This window comes from Gorilla gorilla, chromosome 12, assembly GCF_029281585.2.
Source record: "Gorilla gorilla gorilla isolate KB3781 chromosome 12, NHGRI_mGorGor1-v2.1_pri, whole genome shotgun sequence".
NCBI classification, from domain to species: domain Eukaryota; kingdom Metazoa; phylum Chordata; class Mammalia; order Primates; family Hominidae; genus Gorilla; species Gorilla gorilla.
Window position 1 is genome coordinate 130,947,577 of NC_073236.2, and position 22,328 is coordinate 130,969,904.

Consider the following 22,328-nt stretch of genomic DNA (forward strand, 5'->3'; position numbering starts at 1 on the left):
CCTGGGATGATACAGCTCCATATCTTGAAAGTTCACTTTCTAAGTGTTGTCCTCTCTAGAGTTTTGCAGTATTGGTGTACTTATTTGAAGATTTTTTTTGCCTCTATTGTTTACTAAAATGTAGTGAAAATAAAATGGCTAATTTAGTAATAAGCATGTTCTCATAAATTATCCTGTTGAGCCAATGATAGAACCCATGAGGCATGCCCAAAATACCATTTCTTCAGACGCAGTAGACTCATTTGACGTTAGCGGGCTGATGGGTGTCAGGTGTGACAAAGGAGCATTACTGAAGGACACAGGTGGTGTGCTGGAAATGTGTTACCTAAGATTACCTGAAATAGGGGCTCATCAAAGCATATTTTTGGTCAAATGTCTAATGCTAGTGTTAAAATCAACATTGAGTTAAAGCTGAATGTTATCGAGGCAAATCTCAAAGATTTCTTTGTCTTCAACTCCTGAAAATGATCAACAGTGTCATCTAATCATTTCTGCAAACATTTGTTTCCCTCCATAGATTCAAAACAATAGGAACTATCTTATTAAAACATTCTAAGACTTAATTTCAGGTTTGATTAGTGAGAGCAATACATGTTTTAGATACTCCAGTTTTCTCTAACACTTTCCTTTTTTCTTCATATACTTTATTTTATTGTGTATGATTCATTATGGATATTATTATGCATGAGTTTAGGATTTTTTTTCTCCTTGCAATATTGAGGTGTCAGAGCTAATTGTTCTCCTTTTAATTCATTCTCACAGGATGTGTAGAATTCACAAATAGAGCTTTTTCATGAAAAAGGCTGTTTTTCATTATTTGAATGGAACTAAATAACTCAAAATCAAATACAGCTCCTAAGGGTTATTTTGTTTAATGTTGGCATACTAAACAAGCTTACAAATAATATATTATGAAATAATCAAATCTCTTAATGACTTCTTAAAAAATTTGGCTCAAAGGATATAATGTTCTTTCAAAAGTTGTCATATAATGAACCCTTTCTCAATACTCACATTAACTCATTTGTTTCCCTAGTCTCAGTTATAGTATTGTATTTTTGTAATAAAACAGATATTTAAACTGATACAATAGTAATATATAAATCATATAAAGTCATTTATTCTTTACACCCCAAGGTAACTGTAGAGTGTTTATACATATTTGAAAGTTGATGTTCATATAGTAACAATAAATATGAATGACATGCATTGTTTGTATTTTTGATATTACTTTGCTTATCAGAAATAGTGGTAGTTTAGGCTATCAGATGGTCACTGACCTCCACCAATTTAAGGATGCTACAAATGACCAGCAAGTAGATATTAGGCCAAGACCCAAACCAAAGCAAAATAGTGGGGATTTGGGCTTAACCAAGGACAAAGCCAAAGTTCAATTCATCTGTACCTTAAAAAGGGAGGTGAAATGAGGTACTTCATAATGTTTTTGCTGTTTGAGAGCTAATTCTTCTTTTATGACATGCAAATATGTTTAACATTTTTGCATTTCTAATTTCATTTGTGTTTTCAGTAATGTGTTATATACTCTAGTAGGGAACTGAATTTAGTTTGTATATTTCTCATCTGATTGAGAAAGTAATACATCTTTATCATATGAAACTTATAAAATAAAAAAGTATAAATAGAAAATTTAAAAATCACCCGTTACCCTTCAGTCCAGAGACAACTTTTGTTAATATATTTTTATTAGAGTGTGTGTGTATGTCGAAACAAAATTGGGCTCATACTGAACATAAAATTTTTGTAATGCAGCCACCACGTTGTGAGGAATCCCAGGGCATATAAAGATGCCTTGTGTAGGTGTTTGAACCTACAGGTCCAGCTAAAGTCCAGATGACAGCCAGCATCCACTGTCTGACATGTGAGTGAGCAAGCCTTTAGATAATTCCAGTCTCTGATGCCAAATAGAGAAAAAATGAGGTGTCCATGCTGAACCTTGCCCAAATTCCAGATTCCAGAGCAAAAGAAATGTGAGTGTTTTCAGCTGCCAAATTCAAGGGTACTTTTTAGGTCATCAGAGTTTTCATTTGGCAATCATATATTTTTAAAAAATTTTAATCGAATGTAACTTAAATATGGTGAAATGCATAGATCTTAATTATGCAGTTTGACCAATTTTGACAAATGTGTACACTTGTGTAACTCATAACCTGTGTAACCCTTGTAAAGGTGAACATGGTAGGCCAGAGTGAGCAAGGTGTAAGTGTTAGATGCTGAGTAGAAAAGACTGGGAGGACTTTGGTCATAATATAAATATGATAGGAAGCCATGAGATTTTTGAAAATATACTTTTAAGTTTAGAATGGTTTTAAATTTGCAGAAAGTTGTGAAGATAGTACAGCTAGTTTCCACATACCCCACATCCGGTTTTTCCTCTTGTTAACATGTTTCATTAGTATGGTCATTTGTCACAGCTGGTGAAGCAATATTGATAATTATTATTGACTAAACTCTATACTTTATTTGATAGATTTCTTTAGTTTTCACTTAGGTTTAAGGTCTGTATTAGTTAGCTGTCATAACAAAAACCATAGACTGTGTGGATTAAACAACAGAAATTTATTTTCTCACAGATCCAGAGGCTGCAAGTCTGAGATCCAGGTGCCAGCATGGTTGGGTTCTGGTGAGGGCTCTCTTCCTGCCTTGCAGACAGCCACCACTTGGGGGTGTGCTCACGTGGTCTTTTCTAGATGTGTTCTTGGTGAAAGAGAGAGCAAGCCCCCTGTGTCTCTTTTTATAAGGGCACTAATCCAGTCAGGCCAGGGCCCTACCTACCTTCACAACCTCATGGAATCCAAATTACCTTCCAAAGGCCCCATCTCCAAATGCCATCATATTGGGGGTGAGGGCTTCAACATATGAATTTTGGGGGGAAACAGACATTCAGTCTATAGAGTCCTTTTGTGTTCCTGGATCTTATGCAGGCTACCGTATTACTTTTTTTTTTTTAAAGACAGAATCTCGCCCTGTCTCCCCCAGCCTAGAGTGCAGTCATGTGATCACGGCTCACTGCAGACTTGACCTCTTGGGCTTAAGTGATCCTCCCACCTCAGTCTCCTGAGTAGCTGGGACTACAGGCATGCGCCACCAGGCACGGCTAATTTTGTATTTTTTGGAGAGAGGGGATTTCACTATGTTGCCCAGGCTGGTCTCGCAAGTGATCAGCCTGCCTCAGCCTCCCAAAGTGCTGGGATTATAGATATGAGCCACCGTGCCTGGCCCATATTACATTTAGTCATTGTGTCTCCTTAGCTTCCTCCAGACTGAGGCAGTTTCTTAGACTTTACTTTTTTTTTTTTTTTTTTTGGTGACCTTGTCTGCTTTGAGGATAACTGGTCATGGATTTTGTAGAATCTCTCCAGTGGGATTTATTGAATGTTTTTCTCATGAGTCTGTGCTTATGGGTGTTTGAGAGGAAGACCACAAAGATGAAGTGTTGTTTTCATCACATCATTCCAAGGGTATGTACTTTAAGTGTGACTGATCACTCTTGGTGTTAATTTGATCACCTGGCTGAGGCAGTGTCTGTCAGATTTCTCCACTGTAAAGTTTCTCTTTTTACTCCCACTTTCCGTATTGCATTCTTTGGAAGAAGCCATTCTGAGCAGCCTATGCATAGGGGTAAGCTGTGGATGCTTTGAATAGAGGAATTAGCTACTCTGGTTTACCTCTGAAGAAGCTCTCATTACTGTGTGGAGGGCAAGAGTTGAATCAGGGAGGGGAGTTGGCTTGTGGTCACAGTAGTCTAGGCTCGGTGATGGTGGTCATGGCGGGTGTGGTGCAGAGTGGCCTCATTTGGGATATACTTGAAGGTAGAACTGATATGACTTACTGGTGGATTGAATGTGGTTATGAGAAAAAGAGAAGACTGAAGGATGACGCTTCCTAAGTTTTTGGCCTAAGCAGCTAGGGCAGATAATTATGGGGAGCTAGGGGACAGGGCGGGGAGGACTGGAAAAGAAGTGGCTTTTGGAGCATGGGAAGGGTGGATATGAAAGGTTTTCCTTTGGGCTGTGTTAAGTTTCAGATGTTTGTTAGACTTTGAGGTATAAACATGTAGACCATTGAAGATGTGAGTCTGGAGTTCCGGTATAGATTAGGTCTCAATATTCTATTTGGGGGTCACACATTTTATCTTTAAAGAATTCCGTGTATTTTCAGAATAAGAATTTAGTTTGATAGAATAAAGAACCTGTGGTAATTTGATTCGAATGTTGAAAAAAATTTAAATCAAACTTTTTTCCCCCTGAAAGTATTGTGAAAAAACGGTAAAATGTAGATGATTTTTCAATCAGCATCAGTGTGACCTGTCTATGTCTGACCTAACTCTCAGCTAATATAGCCAGTTGAGCAGTGGAAGATGAAGAATTTGATTTGCATATCTTAAAGCCGTTGAGAAAAGGAACTAGACATTTTAGTTTTTTTTTCCCCTGAGGAACTATATGCATATATTTTGAGCCTTACATTTTTTTCTTAGAGGGAAACTAGTCAGGAGTGGGAGGCCTCTGAACAAGCTGCATTCTGTGTAGCCGCCAGCTTTTCTTTCTCTTTCTCCAGGAGAACACTGGCCCTCAGCGCCTCTTTCTGCTTCCCCTTGTTCAGACCATTGGGGGCGACTGGCTTTCCTGTCTGACTCCTCCTGTTTTGGTAATGAAGATAGGGAGGCTGAAGGACTGATATTATTTGGCTCCCTATTTAAAAGGTAGTTATGTAAAATTAAATAAAATTTGGCCAATACCACTTGTAACTTTAAGTTGTTGTGGAAATTGATTCATTATTATTCAGAAAAGAGAATTTAAGTTAATAATATTGGAAGAATTTATGATTTTTTCTCTTCCCTTCCCTCCCCCCTAGTTCTTTGTTTATTTTTAGAGCTTTTTGTACTAGTACATCCTCCCTTTTCTGGGGAGTTGATTTGAGAAATTAGATTTGCAAGAGAATGTATGCTTTTAGAGGATGATGAAAGCCACTTGCGCTCCAACTTAAGGAAAACCCTTTTAAGCTCCCTGCATGCCCTTTCTAGACCCCATCCCAGAGAGGAATGACTTCTGGAATATTGTGTTAATCATTTCCTTGCTTTCTTCGTAGTGTTAACCGCAAACGTATATATGTGTGTGGTAATAAACATGAAATTTGCCATCGTAACCATCTTTAAGTGCACACAGCTCAGTAGTGATAAGTATATTCACAGTGTTGAGCAGTAGGTCCCCAGAACGTTTTCATTTTGCAGAACTGAAGCTGCATATTCATTAAGCAACTCCCTATTTTCCCCTCACCCCAACCCCTGGCCTTTTGTTTCTGTGAAGTTGACTGTTCTAGATACTTCGTGTAAGTGGAAACCTATAGTGTTTGTCTTTTTGTGACTGGTTTAATTTCACTTAGCATATGTTTTCAAGGTTCATTTATGTTTTCACATGTGAGGTATGTTATGGGACTTCATAAAAGTCAGAATTTCTTTCCTTGTAAAAGCTGAATAATATTCTATTCATAGTTCTTAATTTCCATGTGATTGAAATTATAACATTTTATTCATGATTTGTGATATTTTTGTACCTAGTTTAGGAAAGTCTTCTGTATGCTGAGATTGTAAAGATATCTTCCTATATTATCTTTTTCGGAAATAATTTTTCTTTATTTTAAAACAATATTAAATTCACAGAAAAGTTCCAAGTACAATTTAGAGAATGTTTTCCTGAACCATTTGAGAGTAAGTTGCTGACTCACTGCTCCATCACTTCTGGATACTTTTGTGATATTTCCTACAAAAAAGGACATTCTTCTGTGTAATCTCAAAATGACCATCAAAATTAGGAAAGTAGTAAATTTCTATCATCCAATCTTCAGACTTAAAGTTTTACCAGTTATCACATCAAGTCCTTTTTAGCAACAGGGTCCAGTTTGGAATCATAGGTTGCATTTAGTTCGCATGTCTCTTTAGTCTCCTTAAGTCTGGAACACTCCCTTTATTGAATTGAGAAATATTCCTTCCTCTTCTGTTTTCTGGAAGGGACTGTGTAAAACTGGTATTAATTCTTTTTTAAACATTTGATAGAATTCTCCAGTAAAACCATCTGGGCCTAGAGATGTTTTTTTCTAGATTTTAAATTCCAAAGTGTTTCGTTAACAGTTACAGGGCTATTTAAATTATCTGTTTCATATTGGGTGAGTTATAGTAGTTCGAGTATGGAATTGGTGCATTTCATCTAAGAAATTTCCATTTTAGCTAATCTGTGTGCGGTTTTATTCTTCCTTACTTTAGATATATTTGTAATGAAAATACAATATGTATTTATGAAAATATGTATTTTACATCTGTATCATATGACTTCATATCTGTATCATATAATTTGGATCAAGCTCTAGATGCAGCCAGGACCTCAGTGGCAGGCTGTATTCTGCACAGATGGGAGTCTCAGTGACCTGTAAAGTCTGTGCCTTTACACACTTCAGAATTTGCTATGCATGAGTCTCTCTGACTGCAGATAGTTGTATTGTGGCTATTCTGTGCACACACCTCGTTCTATTTCAATTTTTTTCCATGACTTATTATTCCAAACAGTGTGATACAGTGAAAATCAGATCCGCTATGGTCCCTGCCCTCAGGTTGCTTAGAGTCTCTGAGGGGTTATGGAAAAGTAATTAGGAAATTGGGAATCAGAGTGGTTTGTGTTCTGAGGAGGAAGGGACAGGTCCTTAATGAGAACACAGAAAAGAGGTACCTGTTTTATTCTCCTCTGCATCTTTAGCACCTGGTACAGTACCTGGCATATAGTAGGTGTCTCACTACATCTTTGTTGAATGAATGAATACACTCAGAGGTGGGTTGATTGCATGGTCACTTTTGGGGAGATCTTATTTCTGAGCTAAGTTAGTGATATCCACTGGAAGTAGATGGATGGAGGGAATTCTCCAAGGTGGGTGCAACAGTACGCAGTGTCATAGAAGCAAAGAAAGCTTAGCAATCTAAACAGTTGTCTAGAGCTGACTATTTGCAAGTGAGGAGTGGTTTCCAAAAGTGATTACAGACGGAAGGCTAAGAAGAAGTTACTCTGACCAAAGTATATATTGGACAAGGTTCGCGAAGAACTAGAATTGATTTTTATGAATTAGCATTTTTGGTTCTGGCTGTTGTGTTTACCATTGTTAAGTTTAGTTTCTAACATACCTTAAGAATAATGCTTTCCAAGTGAATGAGAAATATTTTTTTGTGAAGTGTAGTACAGCTTTCTCCAGGTCTTACCTACTCATCTTACTCAGACTATCTTTGCTCTAAAACAAAACTTTCCTATGTTATAAATATGTCTGTGGTAAATCACGAGTTGACTGCTAATAATGGTGGGTCATACATTAGCGTTTTCATGTGCCAGGTACTGTATTGAGACCCTGCCATGGGTTATCTCACTTAATCCGGACAGCAGCCTATCTGAGAGGAAACCAAACCTGGGCTCGCTTCCACTTTACAGAGGTAACCAAGGTTTGGGGAAGTTGAGTGGTATGTACCCAGCATCGCTTAGGTAAGCCCACTACTCATATTTGGATCTAAGTCTGTCTGTCTTCATTAACCATTGAGTTTTGTGTGCTCTTTCCAATATTTCATATGTCTTTTTATTAAATAAAAAAGGCCTGGGATTTAGTTTTGGGTATAGATCTTCAGAAAGTTCATCAGTTAAATATGGAAATAGTTTGTAATGAAATAACATATTAGGACACCCCTAAAGCAAATTACAGAAACCCACTTCAGCTAGACAACATGGCTGGATACACATAGTCCAACAATAAACACTGTGTTCTTCATCTCTGTCTCCCTTCCTTTCTGTCTTTCCTGTTTCCCCCTCCCTCTTTATCCCACTGCCCTACCCCCTCTCTCATCCTGCTTTTCTTTGAGTGTTGGCCCATTCACTCCTGTCACAGAAGCAGCTCATTTGAAACCAGCTCCACTTGTGATCCTGGGAAGGGAGAGCATCGTCTTCTCTGAGGCTCTGGCAGAAATGCCCTAGGGAAGACTTTTGTTCCTGGGGCCTGTGGCTGTGACAGGACTTTGTGAAACTACATGGAATGGGGCTGTTGGGGGCGACAGCATATCTGTATTTCATCTTGATCAGACATATTTGATGGCTGAAAGCTATAATTATTATGTAAAGATAATGCACAGTATATTTTAATAGCTTTATCAAGATACAGTTCATGAACCATACCACTCACCCATTTAAAGTGTACAATTCAATGGTTTTAATGTACTCAGAGCCATGCAACTATCACTGCTGTCTAACCTGGAACATTTTCATTACAAAAAGAAACCTTGTACCGTTAGCAGTCACTCCCCATTTCCCCAAATCCCTCAGCCCTAAGCAACCACTCGTCTACTTTCGGTCTCTGTAGGTTTGCCTGTTTCGTGTAAGTGGAATCATACAATATGTGGTCTTTTGTATCTGGCTTCTTTCATTATAATATTTTCAAGGTTTATCTATCTTTGCATGTCAGTGTGCATTTTTTATTGCCAAATATTTCATTATATGGATATGCCACATTTTATTTATGCATCTGTTGATGGACATTTAGGGTGTTTTCACATTTTGGCTATTATGAATAATGCTGCTGTGAACATTTTTGTAGAAGTTTTTGTGTAGATTTAAGTTTTCAGTTATCTTGTGTATATACCTAGGAGTGGAATTGCTGGATCATATGATAACCATGTCTCACATTTTGAGGAACTGTTTTCCAAAGTGGTTGTACTATTTTATATTCCCATCAGCAGTGTGTGAGAGTTCCAGCTTCTCCACATTCTTGTCAACACTTAACGATCTTTTTGATTGTAGGCATCTTGGTGGATGTGAAGTGGTATAGTGCATAATATTTTATAAAAAGGTTGTTTTGTTTTTTGAACAGTTGCCTGTTTACTTGTTTTTTTGGCCTTGTATTGGACCTCTCCCAGTGGGCTCTGAACCTTTTCCACCTCAGTCTAGGTGGCCAGGTAGGCAGACCATGTCACTCAAAGGATCAGAAGTGCATGTTTGCTTGTTTTTCTTTTTCTTTATAAACCTCATAATCTACAAGTGCAGATAGGGATTATTCTTATTTTCTTATAAAGAAACTATGGTATAAAGAGGTTGTAAATGCCAGAGGTTACTTGGTCAGGGCTAGAACAGGGATTTGTCTTTAGGGTTGATTGGGTGGTGTTGAGTTGCTTGCCTCAGATCCGCTGTTGTCAGCCTGCTGTGATGTGGTAGGTGCATTCCTGTGGCACACATTCCCACTGTGTTCACTGTGTTATATGTAGTTCCCACAACCTAGTTGCATCTCTACTGCTGTTTTTCTTAGAAATGTGAGGGCAAGAGTAATATTTCAGGAATAATCTTTATTAAATTGTTCACAAACTTGACTACTTTAATTTTCATTTGTATAAATTACTTGCAGCATACCAAAGCTGAGCTACTTTTCTATGATTCACAATTGCTGCCTTTGACTACTTAATTATGGTGACCTTTATCAGCTGTGTAGGGCTATTTAACATTCACCTTGGGGTTGGTATAAAATGTGATATTCTGGCAGTCCATAGTCTGGGATGCACAGATGGTTTTCCATCTGCGGCTTTCTCCCTAGCCCTAAAGAGACACTATTGTTAGGCGTATTAGTAGTGGAGTCTGCGTATCAGGACTCCATGTTGAGTCTTGCGTTGTCAGCACAACATGAAAAAATCTTTGTTGATCACACCTTATGTAAGAATCTATGTTGATCTCTTGCCATCGATTTGCCACATGTAGCTGTATAGTTTGGAAGTCAAAAACTTGTGATTTAGAATTGCTGTTAAACTCATGCTTAATATTATAATGGCATCAAGCAATAGCAAGAAGAGATTACACATATTGGCAGTACCCCCTAAATTTGGAATAATACAGTGATCTGCATAAAATAAAAGGAAACATGAGCTTGGAGGTATCTTAACAACACATACTTGTTAAGCTGATAAATGTGGTGGGACTAGGTGCTGGGGGATACAATGAACAAAACAGATAAGAATCATGGTCCTTATAAAATGTACATCCCAGTGATTATTTTAACGATTTCCTAGAAAATCATTCATCATGTGTGACATTGAGGCAAAATAATCTATTGCAATTTTCTTTGGTAGCAATGTCTGGAAACTTTAAAACTCTAGAAAAGAAAAATAAATTAAAAATGCCTAAATTGGTTCATTTAGATGGTGTATTATGTAAGTGATTATTGGTTAAATATCCCAAAGGCAAGATACCACTGGTCCCAATCTAATCATTAAAAGTTAGTACTTTTTATATTGACCTGATCCTTCTTGAAAAGTGTACTATTTTAGTGGGAAGCAGTATAATTTCAAAATCAAATCAACATATCCATAAGTTGATAAGCTGACATTGTATCTAATGGAAATCTGATGATAATGAGGCAGGCCAGTAGAGGAGTTTTTTTGTTCTTTAGAAGCATAATTTGAAGACTTGAAAATTAGTAGCACTGTTGAAATTGACCTTTATTTTTAAATAACAGATAGGTAGTGTGCTGATGTTGTAAAAAAGGTTTGAGGAAAGCACATCTCACACATGAGTGTGGAAACCCAGTCATCACACTTAGGAATTAAAAAAGGATTCAAAATAGACCCCTGCCTCCCCCCTCCCCACCTTTTTTTTTAAGATGGGTGCTTTTTTAATTTTTATTTTACTGTAAGTTCTGGGATACAAGTGCAGAATGTGCGGGTTTGTTACATAGGTATACGTGTGCCATGGTAGTTTGCTGCACCTGTCAACCCGTCATTTAGGTTTTAGGCCCCAGTGCATTAGCTATTTGTCCTAATGCTCTCTCTCCGCTCACTCCCCACCCCCTGACTGGCCCCAGTGTGTGTTTTTCCCCTCCCTGTGTCTCTGTGTTCTCATTGCTCAACTCAGGTGGATGCCTTTTACCCCATAGTACCTAGGCACTTGGAGAGGAATGGTTTCAAGTTAGATTAGGAAAGGATCACAGTTCTTATTTGGGCTAATGCTTCTGATGGTCATAGCAGGAATGAATGAGTGAATAGATAAATTTTATTAGCAAATATAATAAATAAGTAAAATTGTTTACAAGATAATTTTATATAATGAAAAATACCATAAAGTCAGTAACATGGGGTCCATGACAAGTGATTGGGGATGCTTCTTTAGATTGTAAGGTCTGTGAAGCTTTGGAAGATGTTATTTGGGTTGTGAATGGTGAAACATCTGTGTGCATTCCATGTGTGGAGGTGGGGAAGTGTCAGCTTTGGGGTGGAAGTGAGTTGAGTGTGTTGGAGACGGTCAATATATTGGAATATAGCCAGTGAGAGAAACAGTGCGAGATGAGGCTGGAGAGGTGGAAGGGGCCTTGGTCTTTCAGGGCAGAATAAGGAGCGGAGATTTTATTTTAATCATGGCAGTCTGTAGAGTGTTTTAGGGTCTGGGTATTGGTGGCCTCATGTCTGTGGCTGCTGTGTAGGGACTGACTGGTAGAGGCAGGAGAGGAAATGGGGACCTTAAAGAGCTATTGTCCAGATAAGAAGCCATCGCAGCCGTGGAGACAGAGTCCGGGCCAGCTTTGTGATGTGCTTTGAAGATAGAGCTAAGGAACTGAAGCGTGGATTCCTTGTGGAGGGCAGGAGATGAGCAGTCAGGGGTTGATTGCTAGGTTTTGGTTGAAGTGTGATGGTGCAGTTACTCAGATGGGTCAACTTGGAGGAGAAGTTGGTGGTGAGGGGAATCAGCAGTTCCCTTTTGGCCACAGTAAATTTTAGATACTCATTAGATAGTCAAGCGAGATAGTTTAATGGACAGCCGAATAAATGTCTGAAGTTCATCAGAGAGGTCAAGACTAAAATGACAGAGGAAGATGTCAGCAACATAGAGCTCACTTCAGAGCCATATAGGACTGGATGAACTCCCCATTAGGGAGTGGGCTCTGCAGTTTACTTCCTTAAACTGAGAAAGTTGGACAGGATGGTCTTTAAGGTCCTCCTTTTTCCAAAAATTAGATGTTCATCGAGTTCTAAGAGCCTTTGTAAGAAACTTGAAGTGATGAGAATTTTCTCTAAAATGCTCTAGCTTCTTTTAAGCCATTGAAAGGATGAATGGGGAAGAAATACAGACATTTCAGTATTCCACATCTGTATTCATTCCACAATTGCTTGTCCACAAAGTGTGATATGTAACTTCAATGAAATACCCTTCTGAGAGGGAAAGTAATCTCAATCACATTGCAAGGTTTTCAGTTGAACCCAGTGGTGGTCAATGTGAACTTATTTTTATTAAAAAAAAATTTAAACAGCTTTATTGAGGTATAAGTGACACCAAAGCTGTACATACTAAAAGTGTAAAATTTGGTGTTTTGACATAGGTATCCACCCATAAGGCTGTCACCAGAATAAAGATGATAGACATATCTGACACCCCAACAGTTTCCTTGTGCCCTTCAGTACCGTCTCCCTCCTGCCTCTCCCTGGCCTCCATCCCCAGGCAACCACTGATAAGCTTTTTGTTGCTATAGATTAGTTTGGGTTTTCTAGAAATTCATCTAAATAGAATCATACAGTAGGCACTCTTCTCTCTTTCTGGCTTCTTGGACTCCACATAATTATTTTGAGATTCATCCATGCTGTTGTCTGTGTCAATAGTTCATTCCTTTTTATTGCTAAGTAAGTAATATCCTATTGTATGACTATACCAGATTCACTTGTGCAGTCATTATGAAGTTAGACTACTTTCTTTTTCCTTTCAGCAGGTCTTCTGATTTGCTGGTATTATTTGTAACCACCTAAGAGATTAAACGTGTCGATGTGCGCACACAGGGAGACACGCTCTGAACGTGCTTTATGGAAGGGTTTCCTTGTTCTGGTATTCATCCCCCTTCTTCCTGTTCAGGGATGGGCTGCTTGGCTTCTCATTTGTCAGAGCAAGCTTGACAGTGTTTGGAGAGGAAGCAGGCCCATCCTTTCTGTGCGTCTGTGTTCTGTGTGATGCTTTGGGATGTGTGTATGTTGTTGAGCCTTACTTATTTTTTATCTGGCTTGTATTTATTTCAGTAGGTCGCCTACTGAAGCTTCATAGTTTAACCCTTCCTTAGGCTTCGTAGTTAAGCAGTTGTGGATGCAGTTAATCTAGTACCTTTTAATTTCATAGGAGAGTGTAAATAAATTCCTTCTCAGTTCGTAGGAATTTTTTATAGTTGGTTAAGACAGAGATCAAAGTGAGACAAGCACTCATTATTAGCCTGGTGGGTAGGTGCCTACCTTTAATCTCTGTGGTGCCTTGATTAAATCGCTCGCTTTCTGCTTCTGTTTCCGTGCATTTGGGAAAACTCACTGCTTTTTGGTTTGTATGGATGGTCTGAGAATATATTTAGGGATTTGTGAGTTAATCAACCTTTGGGAGTCTGGCTGTTTTTAACAACATATGGATGTCTGGGCTGTAGATTGGCAGTTCTCTGTGCTGTTGTCTGGGGAGGAAGAGGAGAGGATGTTGTGTCTGATGTCCAGGCCTGTCCTGCAGAACAGGGCTTCTTGCTGGCTGAACCCAGTGTATTTGGTGTAGGTGGAATTAGAATTATATGGCAGTGGCCATATAATTCAGGAGATAAGAAAGAGTCTTAAGAGAGGCATGCCAAATAAATCTCTCTACTTTGTGTTCTCATGATGCTATTTCTCTGCCTAACATAAGACTTAGTGGCCATCGTTTTTTTTTTTTTTTTTGTATTGTTCATTTAATTGTCCTCTTTTACTGGCCTGTAAGTTTTGTGAGTGCGGGGACAACCATGGCTGTGGTGTTCATCCATTGTACCTATACAAGAAGTGTTTACAGAATGTTGATAGAATGTGTCCTTACGCTTCATGTATTTATTTTACATTTGTGGTTATAAAGTTTCTAGTTGTAGCAATTAATGTTTCCCTTTAGGAAAGATGGAAGATAAATATGAGCTGTTGTATTAGTCTGCTCCCCTTGATTTTAAGCAAACTCTTGAGGCATGATTCTTGCCCCCACGCGCTCATCCCCATTTTCCTTTCAGTGAATGAAAGGCACAGATGGAGCCAGGCCTTCCACTCAGGGATTGGTAGTAATGCATAGATGAATAAAATTTGTTCCCAAGCCATCAGAAGCTCACAATCAAAAAGGAAAGTCAGACTCACAGGCCAGTAAGTGATGGTTTAATATAAGCATGTACAGAAATTACTTTAAAAGTATTTTGGGATCCCAAAAAGTATGAATAAAGGTTCTACTTTCTAGGTTGAAGAGGTGGGTAGAAGTGACCCCATTAAGTAAAATAGGAGATCCAGGAGGAAACGAGGCAGATTTGGTAAGATGGTGGCATTGGTCAGGTACAAGTGCAGTAAATAATTCAGTTTTTGGATGTTTTCAGTTTGAGTTTTGTGCAGAGTGTTATTCTTTCTAGGTAATCTGTAGATTTTTGTGTTGCTTTATAGAAAGCACTTTCCCCAGTTGGTAGCTTTGAATTCATCTTCATTGTTTGTGAGGAGGCTATACTTTTGGATTAGATATTCTCCATTACCTTACTAAAGTTGGCTCTAAGTAGTAGAGCCAACTTTTTGCTTACATTATGCTTGGAAAAAGTGTTTTTTCTGTGGCAATGGCCTAGAAATGCCTAGGATGAAAATGCTTGCATCCTTTAAGGTGTGGTTGCCATTGCATTAAATTTAGTGGGATGAAACGAGCAGATTCAGTATAGGGAGATGAGGTAATTACTATCTTAAATTTTGGTGCTTAGCTTCTTGTTTGGAAATTTGAAAGCAAGCATGTATTATTTTAAAAAATCATCTATTTGGGAGTAGATAATAAATGCCCATGTTGCAAAATATCAAGGGAGATAGGTACATAATGAAAAAATAAGTCTCACTTTTACCCCATCCTCCACCCTCAGGGGCTGCCATTGTTTCCAGTTACTGGGTATCCTTCCAGAGATATTCCGCTGGAGACGTCTGTTACCTCTTGGAAATACAGAGATAGCATGCTTTCTGGATTGGTTAATTCAGTGGCTCAGCAACCTCATCAAGGCCTGGGTTCTTTAATCTTTCTGTTCTGCTTTCTTATTTATTTCTCCTAGGCTGCCCGCCACATGATTCCCAGGTGCCTTTCCCCTTCCGTGTGTCTCACGTACCTGGCAAAGTCCACAGGCGAAAAGCAAGTATCTTTGTTGTATCCCTTTTTAAGAGTGAGGAAGACTTTCCCAGTAATCCCTAGCCGTATTTCCTATTGAACAGAATTGCAGCACAGTTACATTCCCAGAATTAGTTGTTGGTGATGATTGGCTGAGACCAGTCACTATTCATTCCATGAGACTAGTGAAGAGTCTAGCTTTTCTTAAAACACATGACTGCCTGGTCTGGTTACTGAACAACATCTGGGTTCTCTTAGCAAGGAGAAAGATTACTGCTATGGGGTATCTAAAAGATCGTTTCATCTTAGTACTTGGTACTTGGTACTGGGCTGCCTCATTCTTTGTGATGGCTAGAGAGCATTCATTCCATTCACTTCATGTACCATGCTTTAGTAGTCTCTGTCTTTTCCAATTTTGATATTATCACTGTGCTGCAGTACATGTTTATAAATGGAAATACATCGTCTTCCCTATTTCCAAATTGTTCCCTATTAACGTTATGTCAGTATATATTAGATACTTCCACCAACAATGTTTAGTGGGCCTGTTTCCTTATACACTTGACAGTACAGAATACTGCTGAAGTCCATCTGATAGATGAAAATGTTATTTTACTTTGATTTTAATTTCCGTTTCTTGTATTATAGGGTTTGGGCATGTTTTCTTAGGAATGAATCATTTGTGATTCTTTTTCTGAGACCTGACTGTGCCTATGCTCTGCCTACTTTCCTATTATACTGTTTTTATTATTGATATGTGGGAGCTTTAGATAGATTAAAGAAATTAGCTCTTGGTGATATGACTTATACTGTTGCTTTTTTTTTTTAGCTTGAGTTACTTTTATTTATTTATTTATTTTTATTATACTTTAAGTTCTAGGGTACATGTGCACAATGTGCAGGTTTGTTACATATGTATACATGTGCCATGTTGGTGTGCTGCACCCATTAACTCGGCATTTACATTAGGTATATCTCCTAATGCTATCCCTCCCCCCTCCCCCACCCCACGACAGGCCCCGGTGTGTGATGTTCCCCTTCCTGTGTCCAAGTGTTCTCATTGTTCAGTTCCCACCAATGAGTGAGAACATGCAGTGTTTGGTTTTTTATCCCTGTGATAGTTTGCTGAGAATGATGGTTTCCAGCTTCATCCATGTCCCCACAAAGGACATGAACTCATCCTTTTTTATGGCTGCATAGTATTCCATGGTGTATATGTGCCACATTTTCTTAATCCAGTCTATCATTGATGGACATTTGGGTTGGTTCCAAGTCTTTGCTATTGTGAATAGTGCCACAATAAAAATATGTGTGCATCTATCTTTATAACAGCATGATTTATAATCCTTTGGGTATATACCCAGTAATGGGATGGCTGGATCAAATGGTATTTCTAGTTCGAGATCCTTGAGGAATCGTCACGTTGTCTTCCACAATGGTTGAACCAGTTTACAGTCCCATCAACAGTGTAAAAGTGTTCCTGTTTCTCCACATCCTCTCCAGCACCTGTTGTTTCCTGACTTTTTAATGATTGCCATTTTAACTGGTGTGAGATGGTATCTCATTGTGGTTTTGATTTGCATTTCTCTGTTGGCCAGTGATGATGAGCATTTTTTCATGTGTCTGTTGGCTGCATAAATGTCTTCTTTTGAGAAGTGTCTGTTCATGTCCTTCGCCCACTTTTTGATGGGGTTGTTTGTTTTTTTCTTGTAAATTTGTTTGAGTTCTTTGTAGATTCTGGATATTAGCCGTTTGTCAGGTGAGTAGATTGCAAAAATTTTCTCCCATACTGTAGGTTGCCTGTTCACTCTGATGGTAGTTTCTTTTGCTGTGCAGAAGCCCTTTAGTTTATTTAGATCCCATTTGTCAATTTTGGCTTTTGTTGCCATTGCTTTTGGTGTTTTAGACATGAAGTCCTTGCCCATGCCTATGTCCTGAATGGTATTGCCTCGGTTTTCTTCTAGGGTTTTTATGGTTTTAGGTCTAACATTTAAGTCTTTAATCCGTCTTGAATTAATTTTTGTATAAGGTGTAAGGAAGGGATCCATTTTCAGCTTTCTACATATGGCTAGCCAGTTTTTCCAGCACCATTTATTAAATAGGGAATCCTTTCCTCATTTCTTGTTTTTGTCAGGTTTGTCAAAGATCAGATGGTTGTAGATGTGTGGTATTATTTCTGAGGCCTCTGTTCTGTTCCGTTGGTCTATATCTCTGTTTTGGTACCAGTACCATGCTGTTTTGGTTACTGTAGCCTTCTAGTATAGTTTGAAGTCAGGTAGCGTGATGCCTCCAGCTTTATTCTTTTGGCTTAGGATTGTCTTGGCTATGTGGGCTCTTTTTTGGTTCCACATGAACTTTAAAGTAGTTTTTTCCAATTCTGTGAAGAAAGTCATTGGTAGCTTGATGGGGACGGCATTGAATCTATAAATTACCTTGGGCAGTATGGCCATTTTCACAATATTGATTCTTCCTACCCATGAGCATGGAATGTTCTTCCATTTGTTTGTGTCCTCTTTTATTTCGTTGAGCAGTGGTTTGTAGTTCTCCTTGAAGAGGTCCTTCACATCCCTTGTAAGTTGGATTCCTAGGTACTTTATTCTCTTTGAAGCAATTGTGAATGGGAGTTCACTCATGATTTGGCTCTCTGTTTGTCTGTTATTGGTGTATAGGAATGCTCGTGATTTTTGCACATTGATTTTGTATCCTGAGACTTTGCTGAAGTTGCTTATCAGCTTAAGGAGATTTTGGGCTGAGACGATGGGGTTTTCTAAATATACAATTATGTTATCTGCAAACAGGGACAATTTGACTTCCTCTTTTCCTAATTGAATACCCTTTATTTCTTTCTCCTGCCTGATTGCCCTGGCCAGAACTTCCAACACTATGTTGAATAGGAGTGGTGAGAGAGGGCATCCCTGTTTTGTGCCAGTTTTCAAAGGGAATGCTTCCAGTTTTTGTCCATTCAGTATGAAATTGGCTGTGGGTTTGTCATAAATAGCTCTTATTATTTTGAGATACATCCCATCAGTACCTAATTTATTGAGAGTTTTTAGCACGAAGGGCTGTTGAATTTTGTCAAAGGCCTTTTCTGCATCTGTTGAGATAATCATGTGGTTTTTGTCGTTGGTTCTGTTTATGTGCTGGATTATGTTTATTGATTTGCATGTGTTGAACCAGCCTTGCATCCCAGGGTTGAAGCCCACTTGATCATGGTGGATAAGCTTTTTGATGTGCTGCTGGATTCGGTTTGCCAGTATTTTACTGAGGATTTTTGCATCGACGTTCATCAGGGATATTGGTCTAAAATTCTCTTTTTTTGTTGTGTCTCTGCCAGGCTTTGGTATCAGGATGATGCTGGCCTCATAAAATGAGTTAGGGAGGATTCCCTCTTTTTCTATTGATTGGAATAGTTTCAGAAGGAATGGTACCAGTTCCTCCTTGTACCTCTGGTAGAAATTGGCTGTGAATCTGTCTGGACTTTTTTTGGTTGGTAAGCTATTAATTATTGCCCCAATTTCAGAACCTGTTATTGGTCTATTCAGAGATTCAACTTCTTCCTGGTTTAGTCTTGGGAGGGTGTATGTGTCGAGGAATTCATCCATTTCTTCTAGATTTTCTAGTTTATTTGTGTAGAGGTGTTTATAGTATTCTCCGATGGTAGTTTGTATTTCTGTGGGATCGGTGGTGATATCCCCTTTATCATTTTTTATTGCGTCTGTTTGATTCTTCTCTCATTTCTTCTTTATTAGTCTTGCTAGTGGTCTATCAACTTTGTTGATCTTCCAAAAAACCAGCTTCTGGATTCATTGATTTTTTTGAAGGGTTGTTTGTGTCTCTATCTCCTTCAGTTCTGCTCTGATCTTAGTTATTTGTTGCCTTCTGCTAGCTTTTGAATGTGTTTGCTCTTGCTTTTCTAGTTCTTTTAATTGTGATGTAAGGGTGTCAATTTTAGATCTTTCCTGCTTTCTCTTGTGGGCATTTAGTGCTATAAATTTCCTTCTACACACTGCTTTGAATGTGTCCCAGAGATTCTGGTATGTTGTGTCTTTGTTCTCATTGGTTTCAAAGAACATCTTTATTTCTGCCTTCATTTCGTTATGTACCCAGTAATCATTCAGGAGCAGGTTGTTCAGTTTCCATGTAGTTTAGTGGTTTTGAGTGAGTTTCTTAATGCTGAGTTGTAGTTTGATTGCACTGTGGTCTGAGAGACAGTTTGTTATAATTTCTGTTCTTTTACATTTGCTGAGGAGTGCTTTACTTCCAACTATGTGGTCAATTTTGGAATAAGTGTGATGTGGTGCTGAGGAGAATGTATGTTCTTTTGATTTGGGGTGGAGAGTCCTGTAGATGTCTATTAGGTCCACTTGGTGCAGAGCTGAGTTCAATTCCTGGATATCCTTGTTAACTTTCTGTTTTGTTGATCTGTCTGATGTTGACAGTGGGGTGTTAAAGTCTCCCGTTATTATTGTGTGTGAGTCTAAGTCTGTTTGTAGGTCTCTAAGGACTTGCTTTATGAATCTGGGTGCTCCTGTATTGGGTGCATATATATTTAGGATAGTTAGCTCTTCTTGTTGAATTGATCCCTTTACCATTATATAATGGCCTTCTTTGTCTCTTTTGATCTTTGTTGCTTTAAAGTCTGTTTTATCAGAGACTAGGATTGCAACCCCTGCCTTTTTTTGTTTTCCATTTGCTTGGTAGATCTTCCTCCATCCCTTTATTTTGAGCCTACGTGTGTCACTGCACATGAGATGGATCTCCTGAATACAGCACACTGATGGGTCTTGACTCTATCCAATTTGCCAGTCTGTGTCTTTTAATTGGAGCATTTAGCCCATTTACATTTAAAGTCGATATTGTTATGTGTGAATTTGATCCTGTCATTAAGATGTTAGCTGGTTATTTTGCTCATTTGTTGATGCAGTTTCTTCCTAGCATCGATGGTCTTTACAATTTGGCATGTTTTTGCAGTGGCTGTTACCGGTTCTTCCTTTCCATGTTTAGTGCTTCCTTCAGGAGCTCTTTTAGGGCAGGCCTGGTAGTGACAAAATCTCTCAGCATTTGGTTGTCTGTAAAGTATTTTATTTCTCCTTCACTTATGAAGCTTAGTTTGGCTGGATATGCAATTCTGGGTTGAAAATTCTTTTCTTTAAGAATGTTGAATATTGGCCCCCACTCTCTTCTGGCTTGTAGAGTTTCTGCCGAGAGATCCACTGTTAGTCTGATGGGCTTCCCTTTGTGGGTAACCTGACCTTTCTCTCTGGCTGCCCTTAACATTTTTTTCTTCATTTCAACTTTGGTGAATCTGACAATTATGTGTCTTGGAGTTGCACTTCTTGAGGAGTGGCATTCTCAGTATTTCCTGAATTTGAATGTTGGCCTGCCTTTCTAGGTTGGGGAAGTTCTTCTGGATAATATCCTGCAGAGTGTTTTTCCACTTGGTTCCATTCTCCCCATCACTTTTAGGTACACCAATCAGACGTAGATTTGGTCTTTTCACATAGTCCATATTTCTTGGAGGCTTTTTTCGTTTCTTTTTACTCTTTTTTCTCTAAACTTCTCTTCTCGCTTCATTTCATTCATTTGATCTTCAGTCACTGATACCCTTTCTTCCAGTTGTTCGAATTGGCTACTGAAGCTTGTGCATTCATCACGTAGTTCTTATGCCATGGTTTTCAGCTACATCAGGTCATTTAAGGAGTTCTCTACACTGGTTATTCTAGTTAGCCATTCGTCTAATCTTTTTTCAAGGTTTTTAGCTTCTTTGTGATGGGTTCGAACTTCCTCCTTTAGCTCAGAGAAGTTTGATCATCTGAAGCCTTCTTCTCTCAACTCGTCAAAGTCATTCTCCATCCAGCTTTGTTCCGTTGCTGGCGAGGAGCTGCATTCCTTTGGAGGGGGAGAGACGCTCTGATTTTTAGAATTTTCAGCTTTTCTGCTCTGTTTTTTCCCCATCTTTGTGGTTTTATCTACCTTTGGTCTTTGATGATGGTGACATACAGATGGGGTTTTGGTGTGGATGTCCTTTCTGTTTGTTAGTTTTCCTTCTAACAGTCAGGACCCTCAGCTGCAGGTCTGTTGGAGTTTGCTGGAGGTCCACTCCAGACCCTGTTTTCCTGGGTATCAGCAACAGAGGCTGCAGAACAGCAAATATTGCTGAACAGCAAATGTTGCTGCCTGATCGTTCCTCTGGAAGCTTTGTCTCAGAGGGCTACCCGGCCATGTGAGGTGTCAGTCTGCCCCTACTGGGGGATGCCTCCCAGTTAGGCTTCTCGGGGGTCAAGGACCCACTTGAGGAGGCAGTCTCTCTGTTCTCAGATCTCAAACTCTGTGCTGGAAGAACCACTACTCTCTTCAGAGCTCAGTTGGAAATGCAGAAATCACCCGTCTTCTGCGTCACTCACGCTGGGAGCTGTAGACTGGAGCTGTTCCTATTCGGCCATCTTGGAACTGCCTACTATAGCTTTTAAGTTTGTTGTTTGTCCTTTGACTTTGTTTATGGTGTTTTGCCCATGAAGGAATTTTTTATATTTATGTGATGAAGTTGTATCTATTTTTTTTATTGTTTCCAAAGTTTGTGTTATACTCAAAATATTTCAGATATTGTCTTTATCATATTCTGAATACCCATTATGTGTTTGGATCTATCACTGGAATTCTAGTTATATTTCACTGATCTGTCTGTTCATCTGTTCATCATTCTAGGTTCTAAAAAATGTGTTCTAGTCTGTGAAAGGAAGGTCATAAATTTTCTGGCTATCTCACATGTTTATATTTCAATATTAGTTTTAAAATCAAATTTTCTTTTTTAAAAATCCTATTGACATTTTTATTGTATGGACTTAAATTTATTGATTAACATAGGGAGAAAGTAACATCTTTATGATTCTGAGTCTTCCCATCCAAGAATGTTTTGTGTTTCCATTTATTCGAATGAAGCTCTTTGAGCAGGGTATCTGCTTTGGACAGTTTTGTGAACCTCTGTTTCATTAGAGCCATTACATATTTTTTGTGTCTATTTATTACAGTACATAGTGTTACTGTTAATAATACATAAGGTTTAATAAAAAACTAAAAGTCAGTATCTGTGTAACCACCCTGGGCAAAAAGTAGAAACATTACCAGCCCACAAAAGTCCCTTGTTGTCTGTCACTATTATAACCCGTTCTC

At 38.7% G+C, this 22,328-nt stretch overlaps 1 protein-coding gene and 1 non-coding gene across 4 annotated transcripts in view; one reads left to right on the forward strand and one right to left on the reverse strand.

Moving 5' to 3' along the window:
• MBOAT2 (membrane bound glycerophospholipid O-acyltransferase 2) overlaps positions 1–22,328 on the forward strand; it is a 145,687-nt gene that overhangs the window by 14,185 nt on the left and 109,174 nt on the right. The window lies entirely within an intron of this gene.
• On the reverse strand, positions 10,528–10,632 carry LOC115933658 (small nucleolar RNA U13). Its single transcript, XR_004069522.3, has one exon. It is a non-coding gene; the product is annotated as a small nucleolar RNA U13 (small nucleolar RNA).